Source organism: Phalacrocorax aristotelis, chromosome 9 (genome assembly GCF_949628215.1).
Source record: "Phalacrocorax aristotelis chromosome 9, bGulAri2.1, whole genome shotgun sequence".
Classification (NCBI taxonomy): Eukaryota; Metazoa; Chordata; class Aves; order Suliformes; family Phalacrocoracidae; genus Phalacrocorax; species Phalacrocorax aristotelis.
Genome location: NC_134284.1, coordinates 15,766,188 through 15,785,567, shown reverse-complemented (window position 1 = coordinate 15,785,567; position 19,380 = coordinate 15,766,188). Strand labels below are relative to the sequence as shown.

Below are 19,380 nucleotides of genomic sequence, written 5' to 3'. Positions count from 1 at the left end.
ACTTGACATGAAAACTGTTTGTAACTCTGAGAATTCCTGTTCTCTCTGTTTACATTAAGCATGGCTGAGAATGCCCACCGAAGTCAAACACCAAAGTGATGGCTATCTCCTGAAGCCTGATTAGACTTATTGTCAATCTGTTCATTTCACTCATGACCATTGCACATTTATGCATGAAGAGAAGAACATCAGATACCTTGGGAACTGATAAGCAGAATACTTAGCGAGTTCAGAGACTCCTGAATTTAAACGGCAGCTGAACCAGATTTTCAGGACTGCAAGCCTGAGCTTCAGTGTAGGATCTTAAACTTCACTTTGATGCCTAAATCCTGTTCTAACATTGATATTTCAAATATAATTTTCTAGCCACAAAATAGTGCATAGCAAACAGATGCTACAAGGATGACAGCACTAAATTTAGTAAATGGGGGAAAGAATAGATATAGTTATGATATCTTTGTTTAAAACCAATTCTGTCTGTACAACCAAATTGATTAATGTATTTCTCAGGTGAGCTGGAAGCAAGAAAATACAAATTAATCAGCACTGCACCATGGTTCTCTGTGCTGTATTGATTAATTACACTACATAACTGATGCAGATTTAATCACTCTGATGGATTTTGGTAGGTATGGCAGTACTTGAAAGCTGCATTTTACAAAATTTATTGATGTTCTACAATCACTTAAACTATTAAAAGATTCCACGGGATGCTTTTTTCTGACAGATCTTGGGAAAAGTCTTCACCAATAATTAACAAGTTTGTGTGTGTCCTCACTGATTTATTTCAATGGAGTGTTTTCAGTGGGTTTAGTTAGGAGTTGTTACTATTATAACTGCTAAGTTAAAAAAAAATATGAGATGCCTCCTGAGAGACAGAGATCTTTGTTTACCTCTGCCTAATTGTTGACCTTAATTCATTATAAAATTTATTTTATTCTAGACGGTTCCAAGGAAAACAAAATTTTTCAATAAAAGCCACTTGAAAATCCCAATATTTTCTTGTGCTTTTTATGAACATCCAGGCTTCTTTACAGGGTCTCATCTTCAGAACCCCATACAGCAGTCCATAAAATGAACTGTCACTTGAAAATGAATTTTAGTTTCACTTGCCATACAATTACTGCATCTTCAGACAGTAAATCGAAATGAATGCTTTGGTATTTAATAGGAACTCCCCACCTGGCCAGGCAGAGGTCTGTAGGCTGCTTGTTAGTGAATTAAACAAAGATGAAAGGGGGTTAATGCAAGTTCTATCAGGATCTGTGTTTAAATAAGATTTGTAACAACGATTTTCTGATTAACATAAACAAGAAATAAAAAAGACCATGCACAGTTCATTCAGCAAAAATAATGGGATTAATCTGAATTCTATGCCACTCCAAGTATTTCCACCTGTGAAAAACGCTACACACTGAACAGTGTACAGCAAAATCCTTTTCTAGATCTGAATGGTAGCTCTTAGTTCTTTTACCAAGTTCTCCTTCCAGTTTAATTCCCTATTCTATCTAGTTTTTTGATAGAGGAGCAGGAGTTCTAGGTTAACAGTCAATAATTTATCATTTTACAGATTGTTCCATTTTTTATCTTATATGCAACATATCCATGACTATCTGGTTGGTACCGACTAGCACCATAGTCATTTGTTGCTTCACAATGACATGTTTAGTTCACTTCCTCTTGCTTCAGCAAATCAATTCCATATCACTTGAATTCAAATTCTGCTTCCTATCTAATGGATTTAGGAAACACACAGCTCTTTTTACCAAATAAAATCAGTGATGGGGATGGGCTTGCATTTAAACATACACATTGTCTCCAGTTGTGCATTTAGAAAATATCCTAAACAAAGGCAGTTTAGAATATCAGATGCGTTCAAGAGCAATGAAAATTCCTAGCCTGTTTGTTCAAATCTTTTTTCTGGTCTCTGACTGGCTGAGAAAGCTTCTTATTATACTACTGACTAATGAGAGTCTTCAAAACAGTTCCTAAATTACATTCTCAGGGTGGCAAGCTGCAATAAATTTCACTGAATAGCTCAAAATGAGTCCCTAATGATTTGGAAATGTATTTTCCTATAGCAGGCTTGTCTTTATTTGCTGCCACTGAATACAATCTGCAGTTGTGGGAGCTGAAATGAAAAACAGGAATGTAGGAAAGAATCGTAGAGTCATTTAGACTGGAAAAGACCCTTAAGATCATCAAGTCCAACCATTAACCTAGCATGGCCAAGTCCACCACTAAACCATGTCCCTGAGCACCACTTCTACTCATCTTTTAAATACCTCCAGGGATGGTGACTCCACCACTTCCCTGGGCAGCCTGTTCCAATGCTTGACAACCCTTTTGGTGAAGAAACTTTTCCTAATATGCAACCTAAACCTCCCCTGATGCAACTTGAGGCCATTTCCTCTTCTTCTATCACTCATTACTTGGGAGAAGAGACCAACACCCACCTCTCTACAACCTCCTTTCAGGTACTTGTAGAGAGCAAGAAGGTCTCCCCTCAGCCTTCTCTTCCCCAGACTAAACAACCCCAGTTCCCTCAGCCATTCCTCATCAGACTTGTTCTCCAGACCCTTCACCAGCTTCGTTGCCCTTCTTTGGGCATGCTCCAGCACCTCAATGTCCCTCTTGTACTGAGGGGCCCAAAACTGCACACAGTACTCGAGGTGTGGCCTCACCAGTGCCGAGTACAGGGGCACGATCACTTCCCTACTCCTGCTGGCCACACTATTCCTGGTACAAGCTAGGATGATATTGGCCTTCTCGGCCACCTTGGCTCATAGTCAGCTGGCTGTTGACCAACACCCCCAGGGCCTTTTCTGTCAGGCATCTCTCCAGCCACTCTTCCCCAAGCCTGTAGCGTTGCATGGGATCATTGTGACCGATGTGCAGGGCCCAACACTTGGCCTTGTTTAACCTCATAGAGCTGGCCTTGGCCCATTGATCCAGCCTGTCCAGGTTCCTCTGCAGAGCTTTCCTACAAGATCAAGCAGATCAACACTCCCGTGCAACTTGGTGTCATCTGCAAACTTACTGAGGGTGCACTTGATCCTCTCATCCAGATCATTGATAAAGATATTAAACAGAACTGGCCCCAATCCTGAACCCTGGGAAACACCACTTGTTCCCAGCCAACTGGATTAAACTCCATTCACTGCAGCTCTTTAGGCCCGGCCATCCAGCCAGCTTTTTTATCCAGAGAAACATAGGAGCATCCAAGCCATGAGGATACATGCGACGAAGTTTTGTTTTATGGAGCAAGGAGTTAATAGCTTCTTTCTCTGTTGTTTCAGTGAAATTACACTGAGGATACAGTATTTAGTCCTGGACTGCTTACTAACACAAAACAATTGAAAGAACAAAGGGAACCTGGGAAAAAATGGAAACGAAACATATGGAGAGACTGATTTAAAGACAATGATATGATGAATGGACTAGTATCAGTGTTAGAATTCTTGGAACTACTTAATTATGTATCAGTCATGGGCAAAAATGCTCCAAAGAGCATCTGACAAGTGCTCCTTTTTTCCCCATTTCTGAGTTGACAAGCAGATCATGATTTTGTTGAATTAATTTGCTATTCAAACTTATTTCCCAGAAAAATTTAGTGGCTCATCGGCAAGTACTTAGCTGGAAGGATTTGCTATTTGAAATTCCAGCTGTGCTGTTCAGATTTGATAGGCTACAGCAAACACATGGCATGTGTTTGTTCCTGAGAGGATGTGTGTAACATCTCTGCTGGCAAGCTTGCCTTCTAGAATATTTTTTGGAAAGCGGGCACAAAAGGGACAATAACATTGTGTGACAGAACATTGTGTTCAGACATGCAGGGCATGTTTTCAGGGCATGGTTCTATTTTAGGACCCAATCTTCAAGGAAAAAAAAATTCTTTTAGGTGAGGGGAGTGTCAGCCAGCCGGCACACTAAGAACAGAAGGATCTGAATGCTAACCTGCTGACAGGGGAAAGACCCATATGGCCACGATGTAAAGTGTAGCAGGTACTGGTCATAGAGTTATCAGCCATATGGCAACTGAGGCCGATGACAGACACTACATGAGAATCAATAATAAACACTAAATGCATTGGGATGAGGTCTCATTTGCAGAATAGAAATAAAAAGTGAAATTAAGCAAAGGAAAACTAAACAAGATAGGAGGAAGAGTATACAAACCTGCTTCTCGTTGAGCCATGGAATTAGCATTTTCAAGAAAAAGGGTGGAAGTGCCACCACTTCAGAAACTAAGAGTGGAAGAAAATACCCTTGTTTTCATCATTGTGAGGGAGATCGGCAAGAGATAATGAAATATCTTTGTGCCAGATTTGCATTCAAGTATACAGAGGAATCAATATTTACAGGTTTTATTTTCAGGCTCCTTCTCCACCCTTGTTACAGAGAGAGTGGAATCTGCATGCAGTGAGTGCATCTAAATGACTTGCAGCTCATTTCCATTTAGAATGTCTGTTTAAATACTGATTTGACCTCTGGCTGTCTTTGGTGTTGGGTAATACATGTAAAATGGTCACCAAGAATTGTGTGTGAAGCACAAGTTGAAAGGAACATACTGTACCTTCTTGACTTTTTTTGCCTGCTTGTTTTATTTTCTCCTTCAGGATGTCAAAGGGAGAGAGGATATAGGCAACAAATCAAAAGGGCAAAAAAGAATCAGGATATTTACAGAACATCATCAGGGAAAGGAAGCTGGGTGCTTCTCATTTCACCATGTAAAAAAATGCACTTTAAGACCGCCCTCCTGGAAGCTAGAATGCAATGTTGTATTTGGTGCTCAGAGACCAGGCTGATGAATTTCAAATACTTGGCTTGATAAAGTAAATAGATTCTTAAGCATCTCAGATCTAAATTAAGTTTTGGTGAAAAACTGAATATTTGCCACAAGCAAATGTGATGTGCTGTTTCTTTTTTCATTATTTATAATAAAGCTTTGGGAAAGGTCCTTTGTTTTCTTTAATGTTGACTTCCCTTGTAATACTGGAAACCAGAACATCACAGAAGGGAATGAGAAGTGATTATGCCCATGTATAACAAGTGAAATTCTAAGAGCCATCTACCTAATGCAAAGTAAATAGTATTTTTTCAGGTTTGGGGTTTTTTTACTTTTTTTAAACTCTCACTACTTTAAATTTCTCCAGTTAATTATTTTTATATGAGCCATCTCTCAAAGTAAGATCCATTCATAACTATCTTGCAGTAGCGTGGTAAATAATGTAACACTGTCTCTATGCTGCCCAGAGTTGTAACAGAAAAAAAGGAGATTTGCACTTGTCTTTAGGTCCAAAATATTCCAAATGCAGTGCAGTTTCTCTCACTCTTTACAATACTCCATTTCAAGTTTAGTTGAGCCATAAAGGCTTTCTGCCCACAGGAACCAACACCTTCATTTAAAAGTAGAACTAAATTGCAAATTTTCCTATATGAGGCAAGTCATTAACCTTTGCCAAATCATTACCTCCAGAGATAATTAACAGTGATCTTACAGAAAACCTAACTAATAAAGCTTGCTCTTGAAAAATAGTACAAAGAGCAAATGTGGTCTGCCTCCCAGCTGAGGGACTCATGTCCCTGGAGAAAGCAAGTTTCTATGGACTTAAAAGAAGGGCAGGTGAAGCAAAAGAGGATTATTTTAATCTAATAAACCCCCAAGCACCAGTGATCCTAAAACCAGGTGTGATGTTAGAGTAGACAATTTATCTTGTTATCAAGTAAACTCCAGGTTACATTAATGAGACCATAATTCTATTAAACAATAATAAGACTTTTCACCAATTACTCAGTAACTAACCAGTCCTGAACATGATGAAATATGAATTTACCCAGTTACATAAGAAAGTTAAAGGTTTAGTGTGGGAAGCCAATGCTCCTGTCTTGTCTATTGACTTCAGTGCTCACTTCATCTGATTTTCTCTCTTACTTGTCTCTAAAATAGATATAAAAATATTGAATTAGTTTACAGAAGGATTGTGAAGATGAATTCATAAGAGCAGAGTCCAGCAGGTATAGCATACCTTATGTTCTCTCACCTTCTGGCATTTGCATGATCTTTATGAAGTTGCAGGAACTGTAATTTTATCACTCTGTGTAATCCTTCTACACATTATTTATAAGAATATAGTAATATGTCACATTGATTCATGCTATAACCCTATAAATACTAAAATAAAATACAAAACTCTATGTGCATCAAAATCAAGCAAATTAAAATTAATATTTACTACTGTCAAAAAGGCTTAGCCAACTAATTTTTTACAATAGATTAGGAGACTGACTTGATTTCCAAACAGTGTGATAATAGCCTTTTCCTCCTGATGAATTAACTCAAAGAATAGGGATTATGGTATCAAGAAGGACCAACAACCTCTCTTATTTATTGTGGTATCTTGTGTTACTGCATCTGTCAGTTCCTGAGGGGATAAATAAGTGGAAATCAGGCCATTCATACAAGATAGGTCAACACTTCTCATTAATTCCTCATTCTGTACTGGACCCTTTGAGAAGCAGTATGAAACTTCTCATGTAGTCCATCTACTTGACAAATCACTGTCCTTCCCATATTTGGAGTCAGTTACATTTTGAGTGTAGGGCTGACTGCAGGAAGGGGATTAGATGGGCATCTACAGCATCTCTTCTCATTACAGAGTGTGTAGCACAATGCTCCAAGCAGTATCAATGAGGCTAGGGAAGCAACAGTCATCCTCTGCCTGGGCTCATGCTTCAGTGAAGCCATGCCAATAGAGAACAGCAACAGCTAGTAACACGCTGTGCATTTATAGGAAACCAGGATTGTATTTTAATGTAAAGGCAAGTGCTGGGGCCTCTGCCATTTCTGTTTTAAGCAGATCATCTTCAGCAGGTATGAGCAAGTCCATTTCTGATTGGATAGAGCAAACCTAATTTATAAAACCTGCACAATACAAAATAATGCTCTGCTAATGACCCAAGCCTAAGAAACATGTGTTGTCCACCTTTTCTGCCATTGACTCTTCTGTCTTGAGTAAGACAGTGGCAGATTGTTTTTCTCCATTTTGTGCATGGCTGCCTCAGTGACACCTTTTCTAGATTTGGGCTTCTTTCCTCCATTTATTACAATAATAGTGAAATATATTTCTTTATGCTGCCTTTTATATTTTTGGGCCGTTGGGCCTGTCCAACTGGAAATGAGTGCTTTACTACCATAACCTCTCTTGCTAACAGAACAGCAGTGACAATGAAGTCACAGTTCTATTGAATCTGTTAAAAAAAATTTGTGTAATCAATAACTGCAGAACTTTCAAGCTCCTTAAATTGGGCTGAGTGGTCTTACATGAGCTTTTTGGTATTTGCTATAGTAGCAAATCAGAAAAGTAGCAAAGTAGTTTGATAGATTTTTGTATTTGGAGTTATTCACACGTGCAAGGTCTTTAAGCTGGGGCTTACTGAACTGCCCACTAGCTAATTGTTCGTATAAGCTACATGAGATCTTTAGTCCCAGACTGGATAAACGTTTACATACTTCTGGATCAAAGACTTGCATTTAAAAATTTGACATTCATTTTATTCTAAAGCTTTTGCATGTAGTACCACAGCACCTTCCCATCAGCCAGCTGAATCTCTAGGATATTCCCAGAAAGCTATGCAACAGGTATATGAGCATGTGAAAAGTGAGTACATTCAAAATGTGAGTGAATATTGGCAGAAAATATCCTGCAATATTTTGTTCTTATGCATATGGTAGAAAAGGATGTAGTCAGGAAGAGAGTGGGGTGGCACAAGGAAAAAAGAAAATATTAAATGCTGGAGTGTCACATTGATGGACAGAAACAGAATGTCCTGACCTTAATAAATAAGCCTAATGCTCAGATGGGAGATGAACACGTATACTGAACTCTTACAGCTAGAGCAGAACAACTAAAGAATATAAAAAATCCAGGAGGCTGGTTCTGAAAAATTTTAGCTGATGGTAACCTGTAGAGGTAGCCTCAAAACACATTGAATTTGCAACTGTTCTGAATAGCGTTCTATGTAGCCTCTCCCAATTTTAAGTGTTCCTCTCCTATTTCTCTGCCAAAATATTTTATTTTACTCTCAGAATTTGATTCAATGCTACATCAACAGTGAATACATAATTAAGAGTACAATCAATGTCAATATTGAGATATATAAGTTCATTAATGATAAAGAGCAGCTAATGGTATGAATAAGGGATTAGGAAGGAAATTAATACATTCAATAGGGTTTAAGAGATAAATATAGAAAAACAAGGCTGGAAAGAGTCTCAAGGGGACAGCTATTCCATCCATGATAACAAGCAGAATCCCGTCATGGTCACTATTTGGCCTCCAATGAAAAGAAACTGTTTTTCCCACTAACAAAATTTCATAAGAATTTTTCAAGTATACTTCTGATCCCATATTGTGATGACATGATGATCTTCCAAATTCTCTCCAGAAAGAAAAGCTAAGATTTGCTGAAAGATATCATTTCAGCCATTTGTTCACATTCTGATTAATTATTCATTTCAAACAGACCTGCCTCAAGTTGTCCTGTTCAGCTCTGGTTAATTCCTCCATTATTAAGCCATAGTATTGAAGATGTTTGTCTCTCCTTTTTATATTTTTTTCCCCATAGTGTAGAACAGCTCCAACACAATAATGTGTTTGAGTCTTAGCATAAAATAAACTGATGTTTTAAGAACTAAAGTATTGGAATGAATAAAATTATTGGTCCGAAACAAGTAGAGATGAGGCTTGAACATGATTTCCTTTTTAACTTTTATCTAGCCATCTAAGTTCCTAAGTGAAAATGCTTGGTTTTCCCAAAGAACATTTCTCTGATTATAATGTTTCACCAAAAGCATCTTGAACTCCATTGTATTTATCTGTTACTAGCAGTTTTCAAACTTGAAATATGTCTTTCCCAAATCATCAGAACTGCTATCATCCCAGAGAAAGAGCATTCCTGAGTTTTTTAACTCAGCACCCTTTGGTGGTACTTTTCTATGTCATCTGCATGGGTATATATTTTACAGTTGCACTGTACTTTTCTATTAAAAAAAAAAAAATGCCAGTTTTTAAAGTTTTAAGATACACAGAACTCTCTGTATGTTCTAACTAACCAGACCATCTCTAGGCTGATGCTCTCAGGAATAAACAGTCAAAGTAAGGTGAAATTTATTCTGTTTATGTGGAAAAAGCTAATGTGATCTTCTTCAAAACAACTGTGAAATGACCATAAAAGAGGTATAAGAATCAAAAATAAATAGCACCACAGACAGGGCTATGTTGGAAGTAAATCACTTCAGTTTAGTAAAAATGTCTGTGAAAATCCTAGCTGCCTTTCACAGCAGACTCTAAAAGAATCCTCCATCAGGGTCAGCATTTCTGCTCCAAGCTTCTCCCTCAGTGGCCTCATACTAGGGACAAGGGAGACTCAGTCCCCAGTCATGTTGTCCTTTCTGTTCCTCGTTCCACTGCTGGATGCGGCAACAGAAGCAGAGACCTAAGGTTTACACCTTAGGTTACAGAAGGACTTACAGAAACTTAAGGTTTATTAGGTGACAACTTTTTTTCCTGGAGGCATTAATTCAAACCTCACACTCCTATGGAATATAGTAGTTCCTGAGACTTCCAGGAACCACCCCTGCAATGAGTACAGGGTAGCTGAACTACCAGATGGAGTTACTACCTCATCAATAGAAAATCCCATTGACTTCAGATACCATCAGGGATATAGAGGTATTTAGCAACTTCTGAGAGCTATTGCATTCTGTCAAGGGGTTCCACGTACTTTGCTTTCAAGCAGAAAAATAACTAACCCTTGGGGAGTCTTTTTTCATTTCAAGATACCTCACAATTTTGGACATCACTGGGATTTCTTTGAAACCCCTGTATTTGTAAGTATAGAAGGTGGAAACCAATTAAATAATAATAGTAACAAAATAAACACAACACAAAGAAAGAAGCATGATCTTCTGTCCTATATGGCAGACTGTAGGAAACAAGCATTTTTTTATTTATTTATTTTTAGATCTAAAATGCACTGGAACATCTGGCAGCAATGGAAAAGAGTGCAATAAGACAAGCAGTACACAGTGGAAACTGGAAATTAGTAGTAAGACTGCAGAAATCGATCAGATCCATGAACACCCAAACTTTGCATATGTTTAATTCACCTCTTAACTTTTTGTAATTTGGGCCCAGATACTTAAACTTTGGTATAGATCCAAAGAAAATTTAATTAGATAGTGAATCTGACTTGATGAAATGAAATAAGCCAAGTTTTTCCAGTCCCTGAAGATTCAAGAGGAAAAACTTGGCTTACAAGGGATTTTATATTTAATGCTTGCACTGTCAGCTAACCACAGGATAAAACCATCTGCCCAGCTGCTGGATGAGAAAAGGTAAAACACACATGTTAATTCACCAACACCAGTGTTCCAGAATTAATGGTCAAAAGAAAAATGGTGTTGTACAAAATACACAGACCAGTGTCTCTAAATAACTAGTTCATCCTAAACATTGAGGACAGAAGTTCACTTATTGGGAGAAGTGCACAATGTACATGACCAACGTAAAGATAACCTCTACCTACCAAAACCATGCCTCTATCAGATAGATTACTTCCTTGAAGAAACTTCTTGTTAGCACATATAATTGTATGATAAGCCACATACTACCCTATCCTGGAAAGTATATAGAAAGTCAATCCTCAGACTATAAACTATCCTGGAAGAAGGTCATAACTTGAATCCCTCTTTCAAATTCCCTTTTGTCCTCTTCAAATAAAGATCTTCCTTTTCAAAATGCTCAGAAACAAATTTCTGTGTGCCCACACACACTGAACAGAGTCAGACTGTGCCTAAGGGAAAAATGCAACATCTTCCAATGCATTTCTCACATTCACAACAAAGCATGTTCACCTTGCCCCCATCTCAAAGCTCTTCCAGAATGTAACCCACTTCCTTCAGTGCACTACATGCCATCATAGAAGCTCTGTGGATGAAATCAAACTGCTTATACAGCAGAGTAAACTTTCTCAGAGCAATCAGTAAGTCAGAAATACCCATTTACAAGGAGGATAATACTCTTCAAAAACCAGTCATCTCATCTGATCTGTCAATCTCTGACCTTTCAACCCAGTTCTACAACAGAAATCTACAAAACAACCTCAAAAGACAGGACTGGGAACAAAAATTCATGACTACTGGTACATGCATGCCATGGTTTTAAATCCTAATTTTAAACCCTCCACCTGGGTTCACTTCCAGATGCAGGTACATGATGTGGAAAATGAGCTAGTTCCATCCTGATGTTAGAGTGGCAGGTTATCATGTTTATCATCTACAACAAAGGTATCATCACCTCAGACAAATACTCCTAAGCTGACTGACCTAGACGGCCTTCAGTACCCAACAGTTTTCAGGGAGCAGCAAGGGCAGCTGCTCCAAAAGGGAAGGTGAGCCAGTAGCCAAGCGTAATAATAAAGTATGCAGGAGCAGTGTCGTAACCGGCAAGGAGGCAGGATGCAGAGCAGCAATTTCAGGTTAGAAGAGACAGTGATTGAGAGACTGGTCAGGGTCAGACACAGTGCAGTGACCACCCAGCAAGTCTGCAGCAGTGAAGCAGGTCTGAGGCCACGCCAGGAAGTCAAACCAGCAGGTCCCATCAGACTCACAGGGGTGGGAGACTGGGCACAGTCATAGCTGCTACACAGTTGTGGTATGGCCCAGGCAGGGGCAGCGCTAAAGTCTCAGCTATAAGCAGCTCCCAAGGAAAAGGAGGGGCAAGCCCTCTCTTCTGGTATATTCACAACAGTTCTTATCAGGAAAGGAGCTGATCTTGGACTCAGACAGCTGAACTCCATATCTTTGCCAGCTGAACTCCTGGAAGGGGGATGCTCTCCAGGGCCTGAAAACAAGTCTTACCAGAATCAGTGTGAGGTGCTTTCTAAACTGTAAATGCCAACTGGTAACCATTTCCAAGAGTTGGAGAAATGTCAAAGGATTGAGAACTGCAACTAAAATCTCAATAATCAGAAAGGGAAATCTTGACCAGAAAGACTCAAACATTCTCAGCAAAACACTATCATGTAAAAATTTCTGGACAGAAATGTGGAGTGTTTCAGGGAAGATAGAATTTTTTAGATAAAACATCTGTTTCCTCTAACTTTTACTAGGTTGGTTGTTTAAAGGCAAATGAATTGATATATTTGGATTCTTCCACAGCACTTGATTTAGCAGGGTAAGAAATTCTGATTTAATGTTTTAATTTCTAAACCTCCCTTTCAGAAGCAAACTTAAGATTGTAAAGTCTTGCATGTTCACTTAAGTAATCTTCAAAAAAACTGATATAGGGGAAAATCTTACCCCAAGACAGCTGGATTCAGCTTTGATACCTTTAAGAGAAAGAAATGCAAAAATGCACTTAGTAGAGAAACGGACATACATGAAGCACCTCAACTAAAGCTCTTAGGTTAAAAATAATTAAAAAAGGATTCTTTTTCCTTCTTTTTGAAAGATGATGCATTTTGCTTTTTAAGTTTCATTTATTTCACAGTTTTTCAGATGGACATATGATACAGTCATTTCAGTGTCACTCTTTCTTATTTTAACAGAGACTCCAGTCTGGCAGGTGCTCATCACAGGCATGCAAGAGACATTCATTTTCAGAGCACTCCTGTGAGACATTCAAACTGCAGCCACGTACAGTACAATATCATAATATATCCTGTGCATACAGTACCACTCAGGGAGGCTGGAATTCGAAATAAGAGCAGTTGCAGTAAATGTTTTACAGTAAACACATTTCCAGAATAGGAGATAGATAGCACTGTTGAGTGATAGAGAGGTAAACAAAAAGCCATGTTCTTTCAATCAATAAATGAGGTCATGTGGGTGAGTTAAGCTATGTCTCACCACTGGTCTACCTAGTTCAATATCCTGCTTCTGGAAAGAGCGCACACGTAGTACTTCAAGAGAATGAAAAGCTATTGACAGAGGCCATCATTAAATGACAGAAGATTCTTGTCTGACCTGTATAAACAACATAGAGATGCATGCTGATCTCAGCATGAGTGAAAGACAAGGTTCAAAATGCTTCACGAGTTACTTGTTCCAATTGAATGACATCATTCTACTGTCCGCTTTTTCTTCTTACCATTTTGCAAATACTTATAAGCTCATTATATGAGTCATTACAGGAAATGACTGCAGTTCCTACTGAAAAAAGCAGTGAGAGTCAGCAATCAGAAACTCTTAAAGACTTGTCCCTCTTCTCTGCTTTTAGCCATATTGCTCTTGGCACACAAGTTAGCACACTCTAAACTGCAAGCTTGGTCTTGTCAACATATCAAACTAGAGTGCTAATCATTAATAACTCGATCTGAAATAATATTGACAGCTGCTTTGCTTTATTACCAATGCCATCTGTGCCCAGCTCCCCATCTTCCCCTTCCTACTACTCCTAAGCTTTCACTTAAATGTTTTTCAGGTTGCAGCAAGCAGAATGGAAATAACAGCTTGAGCTTCTTGAGAAATATCACCAGCCAACTCAGGGAGCCCAGAAGAGAAGGAATAATACGACTGTAGAGTCCCACTGAGTTTTCAGCATAAGTGAGCTTTATGAATAACATGCTGCCAGATGCCATTTCCTAGTAGTGATCACCTCCACTGTTTCTAAAGACCAATGTCATACGTGTAAGGTGATCAACTGGTCTTATTCTATTTTGAGCAGCACTAAAGCCTCAATAAGACTGATTAGCAGTATCAGCAGCATTTCTAAGTCTCCTTATTATAGTAATAATACTATTGCTTTTATCACAAACTTCTTCACTCACCCAAGACTGAAGTGAATAAATACTACAGAGAGGTAGCTCCCAGTCTTCCGCTGTGCCACTTGAAGATTTTTTCATTTGTGAGTTTCCAATGTGTTTGCACTTCAGTGCAAACTTGATAATGAGAAAAACACTTGTCCTTGCTAACTAAACTGCATTCCTGTGAACAAATGAAAAATTTCAGTCTTCAGAGGTAAATTTAGCATAACTCATCAGACAAGTTTAAACAAACACTTAACTAGCAAAATTATTTTTAAAATTCTGAAGAAAAGGACTAAGAGTGTTCATTCAAGCCCCCTTTATGCATCAGCTTGACTGTGATTAAAATGGTGAAACAAAATGTATAAATAGACAGATATTTGATTGCTTTGTGCTAACATTTTTGGAAGAAAGGAAAACCAAAGTTTTTTTTTTAAAAAAAGCACCATATAAAAGCTTTTAAGTGTGGATGGTTTTTTAAAGTACATGCATTTTTGACTTTTCAATAATGTTATTTTGAGCAGAGGTGGAACAAGCCCAGAGGTCTACCGTTTCCATTGGAAAAAGAAAACTGCCTTGTTTCTAAGTGAATTTGATCACTTGCAATTTTTAATTCAGAAAGAAAATGACAAAATGTGCTTTTTTTCATATAAACTCATTCTGAATGCAAAAATTCAAATGCAAATTTGGTCCAAAGCAGAAAGGTCTGCAACAGATGGCAGAAAGTCTTCTGAATGTCAGTTGAAAAGAGGCTGCCAGTGGCAGACAGTGATACCTTCAGCAAATAATAAAGGAAAACCTCTCCAACAAAGGAGGAGTTTAGGTAGCTTGTTAAGAGCACTTATCAGGAAAAGAAGGGAGTGAGCACTTCCTGGCTGAAGTAGATACAATTCTAATGATCCAAGGAAGGGACTGGGAGCTCAGGAAGCTTGTTTGCTTTTCCCAACCTCATTCATCTAATAAAATACACTATCTCCGCAGAACTTGCCTCTATTATATATTTAGAAATCATAGTTTCAGCAACCTCACTACTACCATGCAAGAGACACAATCAGCATGAGGAGAGGGGCTTCAAAAGGATGAGTAGAGGCTATCACTTCTATGTGAGGTTTTGGCAGGCCTATGGTGGCCAGGCTGAAAAAGATGATGAAGGACAAGCATTACTGCAAGTTCGGTGTATGCAATTATCTCACAGGGATGACTGGCCAGGGCTGATGACACGCTGGCAAATCCAACATGGAAAGTTTTTTTAGCTTGAATAGCAGAGGTTGGCATCTGTGATCTTCAGTTCTCAATGAATGACCATGATTTCTGTTTAGTTAGTACATTGTTCATTGTGCTTCCTCAGCACACTTGACCCTTGACTGTATCCATTAGTAGTCAGCAGAAAGAAAACCAATCACAATAACTCTGCCTCCTGTGGTATCACCCAACCTCAATAGAAACAGGACCTGCTAGAGGGATATAACGCTTTGAAAACTGGATTTTGTGTCTCCACCCATCTGTAACAAGACTGAATCCTGCAAAATCAATGTCTGTTTCATGTTACCTAGGCTCTCTGGACCACAATAGGAGGTGTAATAAAGAAAGGACACACAAGGAGAAGCCAGACTGACGAGAACTAACAGCCTACCAGGGCACAAAGCGTGCCTGGGAGCTACTCCCCTCTGACCCTGATTCGGGATTCTGCAGGAGACTGCAGCTGCTTGTGAACAGCGTGAGACCTGACAGGTCTGCTTTGAAAAAGTAGTAGAAGAAAGGCTCTTTTTCGTTTTGTCATTACTCTGTCGAGCTGTAAAACACTACTTCCCTAGATCATGTTTTCAATACCACACACAAAGTCATCGATAGCTCCTGTTAGTTTTTACAGGTTAAGCACAGGGAACATTTGATCTTATCTCTCAATTCTCCATCCCTTTTTGCCATTCACAGCATTAAAAAATTTAAAAGCCAGCTCAGTCTTTCTCCAGCAACTAAAAGCATGAAAATAAAACTAATTTATTATTTCAATAACACTGAAAACACTTAGGAATAAGGACTGAAAAACCTTTCATTAAGTAGAATCCTAATTAAGTTAGTGATTTACATGTTAATGACCAGGTGGTAATCTTTTTTTTTATTATTGTTATCATTGCTTTGGTCTATTTTAAATACAAGGAACTTTATTTATAAATTCTAGTAGCCTCTGATGTGCATACATTTAGATATATTTCCACTAAGCTATCCCTTTATTTCATTACATTTGCAGTTTTAGATAGAATGATTATCCTCTCCCTTCAGGCACACTTTTAATGTCAAAATAAAAGACTTTAGCTAAAGTCTTTAGAACTTTAAACATGAATCTAGGCTTTTGAAATCATACTGGATGCCACGTATGGAAAAGAAAGTGTTGACTATGTCTGTATCTAGTCTAGCCCAAATGGTGTGTTAAGGATGTGTTTATTGAACTTGAAATTTGCCAAAGCACAGACTGACATAAGGTCCAACACCAGGTGTCAAATTGAACAAGCTGAACTGCAAAGATGGATATGGGATTTTCTTTTTCTTTTCATTTCAGTAAAAACCCTAAAGCTCTTTGACCCAACTGAATGTTTACCTCAGAAACAGCAACTGAAAAAATTGCCAGTTTTTGCTGGAGGGTGCCTGAGGAGGTCATTGAAAGTCAGTCTGTCTTGGTTAACAAAATATTGACTAAATCATCTCCAAGTCACTATGAGGAATCTCTTCCCTGTATAGAGGAGGGCTCCTTAATGTAAAGAAGAGCTGAATGTAGACAAATTGACCTTGTACCAATATATGATAGACCTGATCTGTCCCAGAGAACTCTCCAGACCTGACATTTTACAGGCTACTTAAATCCTGTCTGTGCTCGGAGTGTGTAGAAACTCCTCCTATCCTTGTAGCAGCTGATGCTTGGGACTTTTCTAGGAAAGTACTCAGTGCCATCTGTCCTGCTGGCCATCAGCCACCTAATACCTTTATGAGACCAGATGGATTAGATGGAAGCTGCTCATCTAGGCAGAGTCCTGGAGCTTATGTGTATAGCAGGCAAGTGCACCCTTGAGTAGTATGCCCTGGGAGTTTGTTCTGGCTTGCTCAAGAGGCAGTCCTGACAGCACACCCAGCAACTAATTCAACAACAAATTATATGGATGGGTGGTCAAAAAAACTGTGTACTTGGTCTTAGGGCCAGAAAAGTGTAAATGCGGTGACTCAGGCTGCAAAGGCAGCACGCCAAATTCTCTCATTCTCCCAGCAGTTTCAGACTTGCTGAAATCTCCTGGGCTGTGTCATGTAGGCGGATGAAGTTATCATAATGGTAGAAAATAGGTCTGGAAGGGACTCCAAAAAGGTATCTAATCCAAGGCAGGACCAACTCATGTTTCCAGTTATAAAGATCTCACAGACATTTTCCAGTGCTTCACTTTCCATTACTGTTCCAAACAGAAAGGCTCTCCTACTGCCTAAATTCTCTGTCCCTTCTCACCGTAAATGTTGCTAGTCATCAGCTGACAGTTTTTTTAAAACTCTAAGTATTTTTAACTTTCCCAAGTGGACTTTCTCTCTGACTAAAACCTTTTGGTCACATGACTGAACAGGGCAGGGAAGAGTAAATCCACTGCACATTTAAGAATACTGGATGGATGTCACGAGGATGGACAAGATGAATAACCAAATGTCAGCTATCACATTTTTTTTGTACCTAAACTGTAATAAAGATTACTGTGGAATCCTACTGATTACAGCCATGGCATAAAAGCCCTCCCTACACTGTACACAGCTCTGTTGCATGCAAGAATGCTAGTTGTTTGCTGATCGTCCCCATTAACCAGTGTACCTCTGATTTGTAACTCATCTTGCAAAGGCTTTGAAGCTCCTTATCTAGAAAAGGTTTTATGACCATCTTCCCCATAGTCTATGTTACTAATACATCTATCACAGAACAGCCATCGAAAAATAAGCCTAACACAAATGCTTATATTTTGCATTATATTGTGAGATACCGCATAGAAAAAAATAAATAAAAAAGATGCTATAAAAGACAAGATGCCTGGTAAGTTATCAGATGATAGGTTTTGGTATTTAAATGTCATATATCAACATATTTTCACTACATATACACGCATATATATATATGTGTACACACACCCCTAAAAAAACCTCATAAAGATCCCTCAGTCCAACCTAAGTGGTTTTAGTAAGACTCATGATTAGCAATATCCACAACACTAAGCCCACTGAAATCCAAGCAGCAGTAAATGGCAAGCTTTAGTTTCTGTTCACTCTTAGGAAAAGATAAAAGCCAGTATCACCTAAGATTGAAAGGATTTATTTATTTAAACTTGCAAGTCAGTAAAATATTTGGGAAAGAAAGACTATTAGCGCAGGGTAGAGCAGTCAGGTAAACAAATTTCACTTACATTTTCTTTACCTGACACCTCTGCCAGTGTATTCAGATTAAGTATGTCAGAACCACCTGATGTTTCAGTGGTGAATCCTCCACATAGTTTCTTGATCCTGACCTATTTCACCCACTACTTGTGACTCCTCATGACTCCCTTACAGTCATCCAGTTGAAAATCAGTCTTGCCTGCCTTGTCAATGTGTATATATCAATTCTGTCAATAAAATTCCACCATGTAACAGTTGTACTTTTAGTTCCAAAAGCATTAACTGCTGTCCATCACAAATGCCTGTCCAGAGCCTGGTATCACTTACTAATAATTTTGAAATCTACTAAAACACATGGTAAATGCTCTGGTCCATTTTAAGGGCTCTAACTGCTGAAATTTGATAAAACATAATATATTGCCATTGAATACCCACCTCTCCCATGTGCTGGAGGAAAGGACTCTGCAGAACAGTTATCATAACAAAATGTGTATCTGTGTCTCAGAGAGCCTAGGTCAGTCTGCGGTATTAGCTTACACAATCAGGGGAAGTCTGTTGCTTTCCTTTCAGTAGCATTAGCAGCAATATGTGCTGGACTGACCAGAAGCAGTGGCAGCACACATTTCATTCACACTACTCCTTTACAACTTCATGCTCAAGGAACTAGTATAACAGAGTAATTAACTGTCTAGGACAGAGTGCAGTCCCAATTCACATTCAAACTTTTGTTTAGTGGTTGAGATTACTCACGACTAGTTCTTCTAGATCAGCTGGTAATCTTAGAAAAAAAGTGGGTTCCACTTATAATGAGACATAATGATGGGGACACTACTCTATTACTAGGTTCTTTTAACTCCATTCAACTTTGCTACCACTTGGTTGCTGTTTGGTGGTGAAATCACTGGGCACTGCTGAGGCTGGATACATTTAAGCAGGAAATGTAGGAATATGCAACTCCGGGTACCAAGCACTTGGGCTATTCCCAAGCGTATATCCACCTGCTGAAGTTGGTCAATTCTCTGTACTAAGACTTCAATTAAAAAAAAAAAACCAACACCCAACCTATGCCTATCATGAAAGTAAATCAGTCCCAAGCAAAACAACCATTATTGTGAATCTGCTGTTCAGTGAAAGGAAACATATTAACCATTTTTCATTTAAGAACAGAAACTGTACACA

At 38.6% G+C, this 19,380-nt stretch overlaps 1 long non-coding RNA gene across 1 annotated transcript in view; it reads right to left on the bottom strand.

Annotated features, from left to right (window-relative positions):
• The window catches only part of LOC142061942 (uncharacterized), a 159,318-nt gene that overhangs the window by 119,323 nt on the left and 20,615 nt on the right, over positions 1 to 19,380 (bottom strand). Inside the window, exons 3-6 of the long non-coding RNA XR_012662312.1 lie at positions 13,834 to 13,990; positions 12,365 to 12,393; positions 6,291 to 6,425; positions 5,838 to 5,941 (exon numbers count right to left, since the gene is read on the bottom strand). This is a non-coding gene — a long non-coding RNA (uncharacterized LOC142061942). The remainder of the gene's footprint in view (positions 1 to 5,837; positions 5,942 to 6,290; positions 6,426 to 12,364; positions 12,394 to 13,833; positions 13,991 to 19,380) is intronic.